The 12,613-nt window shown below is 44.8% G+C and overlaps 1 pseudogene; it reads left to right on the top strand.

Moving 5' to 3' along the window:
- The window catches only part of LOC148430843 (inactive pancreatic lipase-related protein 1-like), a 48,092-nt pseudogene that overhangs the window by 18,843 nt on the left and 16,636 nt on the right, over positions 1 to 12,613 (top strand).

The following is a 12,613-nucleotide window of genomic DNA, read 5'->3' as shown; positions in this document are numbered from 1 at the left end:
CAAGTTTTCTCTCCACCTATAGTCTCCTTCTTTTCTGCATATAGCAACTATTCACTCCACCCATATTCCTCCTCCTCCACATGTAGAAAGTTCTGTATCCACCATATTCTCCTCCTACTCTGCATATAGCAAGTTCTCTCTCCAACTGTATACTCTTCTCTTCTTGCCCTGTATATAGTAAGTTCCCTCCACCCATAGTCTCCTCCTCCACATATAGCAAGATCTCTTTCTGCCCATTTTTTCCTCCTAGTTCACATATAGCAAGATTTTTCTCCCACATTTTCTCCTCCATCTCTGCTTATATCAAGTTCTCTCTCCACCCATTCTGGGCTTTGTGTATGACCTTTTATTATTAATAAATACCTCTGAGGCTGTTCTATGTTTCTGTAAAGGGATCCTTTGTTTTTTCCAGTTTCTTATTATGACCTCTTGCTCTAGATTTTCCCTACATTATTTCCTCTCGTTATATTATAATACAATGTCTTTGTTACCAGAAAAACTTTGCCTATTCTCCTGCCAATGTTCACGTGATTGGCCACAGCTTGGGGGCGCACACTGCCGGAGAGGCTGGAAAGAGGATGAAGGGCATCGCTCGGATCACAGGTGACCAAACAGGGGTTATAATTTATAGTAATGATGGAAAAAAGAAATGACAGTGGTGAAAAACACAATGAGATCTACAGAAGAACAATGGATAGACAATGAGGTGTGGGGAATAACTGACAGTAGACAATGAGGTGTGGGGAATAACTGACAGTAGTCAATGAGGTGTGGGGAATAACTGACAGTAGACAATGAGGTGTGGGGAATAACTGACAGTAGACAATGAGGTGTGGGAAATAACTGACAGTAGACAATGAGGTGTGGGGAATAACTGACAGTAGACAATGAGGTTTGGGGAATAACTGACCATAGCCAATGAGGTGTGAGAAATAACTGACAGTAGACAATGAGGTGTGGGAAATAACTGACAGTAGCCAATGAGGTGTGGGGAATAACTGGCAGTAGACAATGAGGTGTGGGAAATAAATGACAGTAGACAATGAGGTGTGGGAAATAACTGACAGTAGACAATGAGGCGTGGGAAATAACTGACAGTAGCCAATGAGGTGTGGGAAATAACTGACAGTAGACAATGAGGTGTGGGAAATAACTGACAGTAGCCAATGAGGTGTGGGGAATAACTGACAGTAGACAATGAGATGTGGGAAATAACTGACAGTAGCCAATGAGGTGTGGGAAATAACTGACAGTAGCCAATGAGGTGTGGGGAATAACTGACAGTAGTCAATGAGGTGTGGGAAATAACTGACAGTAGCCAATGAGGTGTGGGGAATAACTGACAGTCGACAATGAGGTGTGGAAAATAACTGACAGTAGACAATGAGATGTGGGAAATAACTGACAGTAGCCAATGAGGTGTGGGAAATAACTGACAGTAGCCAATGAGGTGTGGGGAATAACTGACAGTAGTCAATGAAGTGTGGGGAATAAGTGACAGTAGTCAATGAGGTGTGGGGAATAACTGACAGTAGTCAATGAGGTGTGGGGAATAACTGACAGTAGTCAATGAGGTGTGGGGAATAAGTGAAAGTAACCAATGAGGTATGTGGAATAACTGACAGTAGCCAATGAGGTGTGGGGAATAAGTGAAAGTAACCAATGAGGTATGGGGAATAACTGACAGTAGACAATGAAGTGTGGGGAGTAAGTGAAAGTAGCCAATGAAGTGTGGGGAATAAGTGACAGTAGCCAATGAGGTGTGGGGAATAACTGAAAGTAGCCAATGAGGTGTGGGGAATAAATGAAAGTAGCCAATGAGGTGTGGGGAATAAGTGAAAGTAGCCAATGAGGTGTGAGGAGTAACTAACAGTAGCCAATGAGGCGTGGGGAATAAGTGAAAGTTGCCAATGAGGTGTGGGAAATAAATGACAGTAGTCAATGAAGTGTGGGGAATAAGTGACAGTAGTCAATGAGGTGTGGGGAATAACTGACAGTAGTCAATGAGGTGTGGGGAATAACTGACAGTAGTCAATGAGGTGTGGGGAATAAGTGAAAGTAACCAATGAGGTATGTGGAATAACTGACAGTAGCCAATGAGGTGTGGGGAATAAGTGAAAGTAACCAATGAGGAATGGGGAATAACTGACAGTAGACAATGAAGTGTGGGGAGTAAGTGAAAGTAGCCAATGAAGTGTGGGGAATAAGTGACAGTAGCCAATGAGGTGTGGGGAATAACTGAAAGTAGCCAATGAGGTGTGGGGAATAAATGAAAGTAGCCAATGAGGTGTGGGGAATAAGTGAAAGTAGCCAATGAGGTGTGAGGAGTAACTAACAGTAGCCAATGAGGCGTGGGGAATAAGTGAAAGTTGCCAATGAGGTGTGTGGTAAAATCTGGAAATAGTTAATAAGATGTGTGAAGGAACTAAATGATAGTCAATAAGGAAATAACCAGCCACTGAGATGTGTTGAAGAGCTGGAAAGAACCAATGGGTATTTGGAATTGGATGACTGGAAAGAACTTGGTTTGAGCTGAAACTACCAATGAACTCTAGGCAGGGAATAACCAATCAGATCTTAGAATAGAAACTAGAGGTGACTAATTAAGTCCTTAGAAAAATGAGCTGCTGAACAGGAGAATTTAATTAATGGTAAAAAGAACCAAACACGGTGGCAGAAAAGAAGGAAGATGCCATGAGGGGGAAGAGGAGCATGGTCTGAAGAAAACGAGTAAAAGTGCAAATAGTTTTCTTGTTTATCTTCATTATTTGAACTTAAAACTGAGCCACTCACAGCTAGTTACAATTGTACAATAATACACCAATGTATTAGCTATTAGATACACCTGCAAGTCTACACACCTACTTAGTCACACATGTTACACTTGATTAGTTACACCTACAGAATGATACACCTGGTTAGTCACACCTGCAGAATGATACACCTGATTAGTTACACCTGCAGAATGATACACCTGATTAGTTACATCTACAGAATGGTACACCTGATTAGTCACACCTACAGAATGATACACCTGTTTAGTCACACCTGCAGAATGATACACCTGATTAGTTACACCTGCAGAATGATACACCTGATTAGTTACACCTGCAGAATGATACACCTGATTAGTTACATCTACAGAAAGATACACCTGATTAGTCACACCTACAGAATGATACACCTGATTAGTCACACCTGCAGAATGATACATCTGATTAGTCACACCTGCAGAATGATACACCTGATTAGTCACACCTGCAGAATGATACACATGATTAGTCACACCAGCAGAATGATACACCTGATTAGTTACACCTACATAATGATACACCTGATTAGTTACATCTACAGAATGATACACCTGATTAGTCCAACCTACAGAATGATACACCTGGTTAGTTACACCTGCAGAATGATACACCTGATTAGTTACACCTGCAAAATGATACACCTGATTAGTTACACCTACAGAATGATACACATGATTAGTTACACCTACAGAATGATACACCTGATTAGTCACACCAACAGAATGATACACCTGATTAGTTACATCTACAGAATGATACACCTGATTAGTCACACCTGCAGAATGATACACCTGATAAGTTACATCTACAGAATGATACACCTGATTAGTCACACCTGCAGAATGATACACCTGATTAGTCACACCTGCAGAATGATACACCTGGTTAGTTACACCAACAGAATGATACACCTGATTAGACACACCTGCAGATGGATACACCTGATTAGTTACATCTACAGAATGATACATCTGGTTAGTCACACCTGCAGAATGGTACACCGGATTAGCTACACCTGCAGAATGATACACCTGATTAGTCACATCTACAGAATGATACACCTGATTAGTCACACCTACAGAATGATACACCTTGTTAGTCACACCTGCAGAATGATACACCTGATTAGTCACACCTACAGAATGATACACCTGATTAGTCACACCTGCAGAATGATACACCTGATTAGTCACACCTGCAGAATGATACACCTGATTAGTCACACCTGCAGAATGATACACCTGGTTAGTTACACCTGCAGAATGATACACCTGGTTAGTTACACCTGCAGAATGATACACCTGGTTAGTCACACCTGCAGATTGATGCACCTGATTAGTTACACCTGCAGAATGATGCACCTGATTAGTTACATCTGCAGAATGATACACCTGATTAGTCACACCTGCAGAATGATACACCTGATTAGTCACACCTGCAGAATGATACACCTGATTAGTCACACCTGCAGAATGATACACCTGATTAGTTACATCTACAGAATGATACACCTGATTAGTCACACCTGCAGAATGATACACCTGATTAGTAACACCTGCAGAGTGATACACCTGGTTAGTTACACCTACAGAATGATACACCTGATTAGTCACACCTGCAGAATGATACACCTGATTAGTCACACCTGCAGAATGATACACCTGATTTGTTACACCTACAGAATGATACACCTGATTAGTCACACCTGCAGAATGATACACCTGATTAGTCACATCTACAGAATGATACACCTGATTAGTCACATCTGCAGAATGATACACCTGATTAGTCACACCTGCAGAATGATACACCTGGTTAGTCACACCTGCAGAATGATAAACCTGATTAGTCACACCAGCAGAATGATACACCTCGTTAGTTACACCTACAGAATGATACACCTGATTAGTCACACCTGCAGAATGATACACCTGATTAGTCACACCTGTAGAATGATACACCTGATTTGTTACACCTACAGAATGATACACCTGATTAGTCACACCTGCAGAATGATACACCTGGTTAGTTACACTTACAGAATGATACACCTGATTAGTCACACCTGCAGAATGATACACCAGATTAGTTACACCTACAGAATGATACACCTGATTAGTTACACCTGCAGAATGATACACCTGGTTAGTTACACCTACAGAATGATACACCTGGTTAGTCACACCTGCAGATTGATACACCTGATTAGTTACACCTGCAGAATGATACACCTGATTAGTTACATCTGCAGAATGATACACCTGATTAGTCACACCTGCAGAATGATACACCTGATTAGTCACACCTACAGAATTATACACCTGGTTAGTCACACCTGCAGAATGATACACCTGATTAGTTACATCTACAGAATGATACACCTGATTAGTCACACCTACAGAATGATACACCTGATTAGTCACACCTACAGAATGATACACCTGATTAGTCACTCCTGCAGAATGATACACCTGATTAGTCACACCTGCAGAATGATACACCTGGTTAGTTACACCTGCAGAATGATACACCTGATTAGTCACACCTGCAGAATGATACACCTGATTAGTCACACCTGCAGAATGATACACCTGATTTGTTACACCTACAGAATGATACACCTGATTAGTCACACCTGCAGAATGATACACCTGATTAGTTACATCTACAGAATGATACACCTGATTAGTCACATCTGCAGAATGATACACCTGATTAGTCACACCTGCAGAATGATACACCTGGTTAGTCACATCTGCAGAATGATACACCTGATTAGTCACACCTGCAGAATGATACACCTAGTTAGTTACACCTACAGAATGATACACCTGATTAGTCACACCTGCAGAATGATACACCTGATTAGTCACACCTGCAGAATGATACACCTGATTTGTTACACCTACAGAATGATACTCTTGATTAGTCACACCTGCAGAATGATACACCTGATTAGTTACACCTACAGAATGATACACCTGATTAGTTACACCTACAAAATGATACACCTGGTTAGTCACACCTACAGAATGATGCACCTGGTTAGTTACACCTACAAAATGATACACCTGGGTAGTCACACCTACAGAATGATACACCTGATTAGTCACACCTACAGAATGATACACATGATTAAATATACCTGCAGAATAATACACGTTTAGTTGCACCAGTAGATTGTTGTTTGTTTCCTCCTGCAGTACATACACCTGTTTAGTCCACCCTGTAGCACATATACCAGGTTTGTTACATTGGCAGAACAATACCATTGTATTTGTCCTGTTGGTTGATTCTTCTTTTCGGTTCTCTATCATCAGGCCTGGACCCAGCAGAACCAAACTTCCAGAACACAGATCCAGAAGTCAGGCTGGATCTGTCAGATGCTAATCTCGTTGATGTGATCCACACAGATGCCGGTCCTTTCCTTCCTGACCTGGGTTGGTTTTTTGTAGCTCTTTAGTGTATGACAATTGTCTGACTGCTGTGACCTTCTGTGCTTATGTACTCTAACCTCTATACCAATATATATTATAGGGAAGTGCATTAGTTAAATACTGTAAGTTTTATCATACGTTTTTATCTTTATAATTAGCAAGAAAGCGTGTCTGTCTGTTTGTCTTTTTTGCACAGCCAGAGTTTTGGACCTAGCTCCACCAAAGTTGGCAGGGTGGTGCAGTTTGACCAGGATTATGTTTTTGCCTAGATTTGAACTTCATCAGGGCCACACACTGTCACACAATCCCTAAAAATGGAGACACTCAAATTACACAGGTTCCGGGGCTGGCTCCATTGGAAATTGACAGTCTGCCAAAATCCTGTGTGAAACCAACAAAAGTATCCTTTTAACCTCAGTCTGAGCAAGCTTTATGACTCATTCAAGTTAATTAAATCCAGATTTGGGCTCTATTTACTACAATCCGTATATTGAATGCAGATTGTAGTGTGACATTAATGACTGAATTCGCATTGCGAATTCTGGCAATATCACAGGGATTTACTATAAATCCCTTGCAGGGACATAGCTTGCGATAAAGCTCTGTCCCTGCGAATCCCATCCCCACACCAGTCACGGTATTTTCGGAAAAAATACAGTGACAAAGTGCCCGCGCATGCATCGACTGGCCGCTGCTGCTACCACCCCCCGGCGCTAAGCCCCACCCCTGGTGCTAAGCCCCACCACCCATGTTCACGGACCCCCCGCAACCCCCTCCCTTAATTACACTTACCTGCATGATCCGGGGCGTCCGGCGATGTCCTCCATGCCTCCGGTCAGGTGATATCCCATACTGCACTGGTACCCAATCACCTGATGACTGGGCCGAAGTGCAGCATGGGAGACCAGCTGACCAGAGGGGAGTCATAACCGGAGCCCCGACCACCGGTCCCTGGAGTCAGGTAAGTGAATTTTATTTTTTACTATTTTTGTATTTTTTTTTGCAGTGAATCAGCTTGTGGTCTGTTTAGACCACACAGTTGATTCCTGTGACCGACTCCCGGCTCTGCTCTCCCCGTTAGAGCAGAGTAGGAGTCCAGTAACTGGGGGAGACCCTGGATAACACCACCTCCAGGTGGCGTTATTATCACAGGGCCTCCCTAGGTATTTTTTTCACAATTTGTTTTTAGTAACTACCAGACAGATCACATTTCCCATTACAATTATGGGAAATGCAGTCTAATTACTAAAAATAAGTGATACTTAGGAGTTGGAGTAGAATTTTACGAATACTACTCCAATTGCTCTGTAATAACTATAGGTGATACTAAAATAATGTGAAAAGGGTGTAAAAATAATGTTAATAAATAGAGCCCTTAGTCCTTTTTAAAATGACTGCATATATTAGTCAGCCCTCTGTGTTATCATGCAAGGGTGTAACTAAAACTTTGGGGGCCACATAGCAAGATCTTTAAAGGGCCCCCCAAAGGTAAAAAAACACATACATTTGTCCCCACACAGAACCCATTCATGTTATGCCACACAGACCTCATTCAGGTTATGGCACACAGTAGTACCACTTATACACATTAAGCCATGAAGTAGAGCCCCTTATACACATTATTCCATACAAAAGTAGTGCCTTTTACACATTATGCCACACAGTAATGCCCCTTATTACATTATGCCACACAGTAATGCCCCTTACCCATTAAACCCCCCTGCCCAAAAACCCTCCCCGTGACCCTCCAGCAGCCTCTCGTCTCCCCCTGTGTGCCATCAGCAGCCAGCAGGTTTGGATCTGGTGCCGTGTCACCAGCTAATTACACCTGGCGCACTGGCAGGCAGTGGCAGACATGGACAGACAGCGCCAATGCAATTTAAATCTGGTGCCGGTCGCGAGTAAATCAGAGCTTGCAGTCCGGCAGCCAAGCAGGAGCCACCACTGCTGATTTGCTGCTGGTCCGTGGGCTGTGATTGCCTCACGACCGGCCACAGTCTATCCATACCTGCCTGCTGGTGCTCCAGCTGTAATAAGCTGGTGGGCCGGCATTAAATCAACACCGTTGACACCTGGTCCCCCCTCATTGGCCCACCTTGTGTTGTTTGACTGGGTGCATGGAGAGTGGCAGGCCACAGAGGCAGTTCAATAACCATAGCAGTTGCACCCACAGTAGTAAAGCCACTGTTTGCATGCATGTGGGGTTTATTTTCAGGATCAATGAAATGGGGTTATAGGCGAGGACAATGTAAACAAATAAAGGCTGCAGGCGTACTTCAGGGTCCAGTCTTCAACCCGAGAAACACCAGGTATCCCAGCTAGTTTCAAATGTTTGTGTATGGAGAGGACCCTATAAAGCAGGTCAAGATACAGTGCTAGTAACAGTGACACTTACCGCTGCTGATCCTGCCCTTTGCGCATTTGTGACCTGAGTCCATGGATGCGCATTGCACGGATCGCGGAGATTCGATCTGATCCCAGCTCACAACCCGGCGCTTCTTCCCACAGAAAGGAAAAGAGCCCTAGAATGCACACCCTGAATATAAAGAATGGGAGGTGCTACCTGTTGACACTATTGTTGCAGACACAAAAATAAAAATTACAAGTGCACAGCTCTAACATTACTAATAATATATACATTTTGCAATAAAATGTTGCAATAAATAAATAGAGGTTTTAAGCATAATCATGGCCAAGGTTATGGGCCTACCCACCGTGCCCAGGTAACCTCTTAGCACATCCCTGTCCTCACCACATAACTGACCCTAAGGGTGACAGGTCAACACATCCCTGTCCTCACCACATAACTGACCCTAAGGGTGACAGGTCAGCACATCCCTGTCCTCACCACATAACTGACCCTAAGGGTGACAGGTCAACACATCCCTGTCCTCACCACATAACTGACCCTAAGGATGACAGGTCAGCACATCCCTGTCCCCACCACATAACTGACCCTAAGGATGACAGGTCAGCACATCCCTGTCCCCACCACATAACTGACCCTAAGGGTGACAGGTCAGCACATTCATGTCCCCACCACATAACTGACCCTAATGATGACAGGTCAGCACATCCCTATCCCCACCTCATGACTGACCCTAAGGATGACAGGTCAGCACATCCCTGTCCCCACCACATAACTGACCCTAAGGGTGACAGGTCAACACATCCCTGTCCTCACCACATAACTGACCCTAAGGGTGACAGGTCAGCACATCCCTGTCCTCACCACATAACTGACCCTAAGGGTGACAGGTCAACACATCCCTGTCCTCACCACATAACTGACCCTAAGGATGACAGGTCAGCACATCCCTGTCCCCACCACATAACTGACCCTAAGGATGACAGGTCAGCACATCCCTGTCCCCAACACATAACTGACCCTAAGGATGACAGGTCAGCACATCCCGTCCCCACCACATAACTAACCCTAAGGATGACAGGTCAGCACATCCCTGTCCCCACCACATAACTGACCCTAAGGGTGACAGGTCAACACATCCCTGTCCTCACCACATAACTGACCCTAAGGGTGACAGGTCAGCACATCCCTGTCCTCACCACATAACTGACCCTAAGGGTGACAGGTCAACACATCCCTGTCCTCACCACATAACTGACCCTAAGGATGACAGGTCAGCACATCCCTGTCCCCACCACATAACTGACCCTAAGGATGACAGGTCAGCACATCCCTGTCCCCACCACATAACTGACCCTAAGGATGACAGGTCAGCACATCCCGTCCCCACCACATAACTAACCCTAAGGATGACAGGTCAGCACATCCCTGTCCCCACCACATAACTGACCCTAAGGATGACAGGTCTGCACATCCCTGTCCCCACCACATAAATGACCCTAAGGGTGACAGGTCAGCACATCCCGTCCCCACCACATAACTGACCCTAAGGGTGACAGGTCAGCACATCCCCGTCCCCACCACATAACTGACCCTAAGGATGACAGGTCAGCACATCCCCATCCCCACCACATAACTGACCCTAAGGATGACAGGTCAGCACATCCCTGTCCCCACCACATAACTGACCCTAAGGATGACAGGTCAGTACATCCCTGTCCCCACCACATAACTGACCCTAAGGGTGACAGGTCAGCACATCCCTGTCCTCACCACATAATTGACCCTAAGGATGACAGGTCAGCACATCCCTGTCCCCACCACATAACTGACCCTAAGGATGACAGTTCAACACATCCCTGCCCCCCACCACATAACTGACCCTAAGGATGATAGTTCAGCACATCCCTGTCCTCACCACATAACTGACCCTAAGGGTGACAGGTCAGCACATTCATGTCCCCACCACATAACTGACCCTAATGATGACAGGTCAGCACATCCCTATCCCCACCTCATAACTGACCCTAAGGATGACAGGTCAGCACATCCCTATCCCCACCACATAAACATACATCACGGAAATTTACCAATAAGCGAGATTACAATCTCAGGAGAGATGCCTACAAACTTGCTGCCAAATTGACGTTTTAAACACTCACCTCCTGATCAGCTAGTTTTGCAGAAACATGCAGAAATCATTTTTTTTTTAATTATTATTATTTTGCTGAAAAAATGACGTGAGGTCCCCCCCCAAAAACACTAACCAGCCCCGGCCTTGCCAGCCTGTCCTGGTACCTAAAATTATGGGGAACAAAATGAATAGGGTTTGTCCGGAAATTAGGTACTAGCACCAGGCAGCTGGAACAGAGCTGGTTTTAATTATAGGGGCAAAAAAATTACACAGGGGTACCCATATATTTAAAACCAGCCCTGATATGTGCAGGTTGCTAGCTCGGGCGAGATTTGCAGTGAGAAAACACTGCAATCTTGGGTCAGTAATCACATCTTCACTTGTAACTCGAGAGAGAAATCTCGATTTGCTTCACCATCGGAAAATTCACTTTCAGCTAAACTCGCTTCTTAGTAAATTTCCAAAACCAAAAAAAAACAAGCCCGAGTTTAGGCGATGCAAATCAAGATTAAAGAAAAAAAAAAAAGTTGACCTATCTCGATTCTTAATTTACCCCTAAGAATTACAAATAAGCAAAATTTTTTATTTTAATCAATTTCACTTTGTTTTTTAAAAATATCAATAAGAAATTTTGACCTAGGAGTGCGGGAAAAAAAAAATGTTGGTACTCTAATGATTGAGGAAAGTTTGGGAAACAGTGACATAACATAAAAATGTGTCTTTCAGGATTCGGAATGAGTCAGGTTATTGGTCACTTGGATTTCTTCCCAAACGGTGGAGTCAATATGCCTGGTTGTGCTCAGAACAAGCAGAACCCCAACGCCAATGTTGAAGATGTTTGGAGTGGTAAATATTATCCTCTTATTGCTGGTTCTGGCCTTGAGATCGCTGTATATCATGGACATACGATAAATGCTTGGCCTGGAACTCAGGGGGTCATTCAGACCCGCTCGCGAGCGCAGGACACTCGCAAGCGGGTCGATGTTCCCCAACTGCGCATGCGCACGACGGAGGGAGCTCCGTCGTGCACATGCGCGAGACCCGGCGAGCGACGGGCTCACCATCGCTCCGTGTCTCGCACCAAAGGGGGCGTGCTGTCGATGTTGATTGACAGCACGCCCCCTTTGGTGGGCATGCCGGGGGCGTGCCTGCCAGACGGAAGCATTCCCATGGGAACGCCTACCGTCTGAAGCCGGCCCCACTGACATCACTAGTGGGAGTGATTTTGGCTCTGATAGAGCCAAAATCACTCCAGGGCTTGCAGCAGCGAGACCCTACCGCAGGGTCTCCGTCGCAAGCCCAATGGTCGCGATGGTCAAGACCATTGCGACCATCATCATGGACGCTCGCATATGCTGTGGGTGGTCACCCACAGCTATGCGAGCGGCCAGGAGGCCGCTCCATTTTCATGGAGGAGGGCCCTGATTCAGAGCGAGCGCTCTGGTCAGAGCGTTCGGCTCTGAATCAGGCCCTCAGGCTGTATAGTAGCCAGGCTGTAATGCTGTCCCTGAGCGGCACCTGCAGTAAATAGTTATGTGTCCATTTATGAACCTAGACTGCGGGATGACTGAGAAAACTCACTCAGCCGGATTCAAAGCAACCCAGACACCATCATCATCTTTCACTAGGCAGACAGAAGCTCATTGCTGGTTGGTTGCTGTTGCTTAGTGCTTGAGGATTTTACTCCTCTCTCATGAAACATTTACTAACATCCCATGGCAGGGTCAGTTCTGCCGGTCCGTATATAAGACGGCGTGTTAGCGGCATGTATTGTACAGTGTAGTTGGGGGTTGTATTTGTATTTTGCCTATTGCCTTCCTATCAGCGGATCAGTTAGGGTGAAGAGTTCCCATCATGGTTG

Source organism: Taudactylus pleione, unplaced genomic scaffold (assembly GCF_031769625.1).
Source record: "Taudactylus pleione unplaced genomic scaffold, aTauple2 ptg003137l, whole genome shotgun sequence".
NCBI classification, from domain to species: Eukaryota; Metazoa; Chordata; class Amphibia; order Anura; family Myobatrachidae; genus Taudactylus; species Taudactylus pleione.
This window is presented reverse-complemented; position numbering and strand designations above follow the sequence as displayed.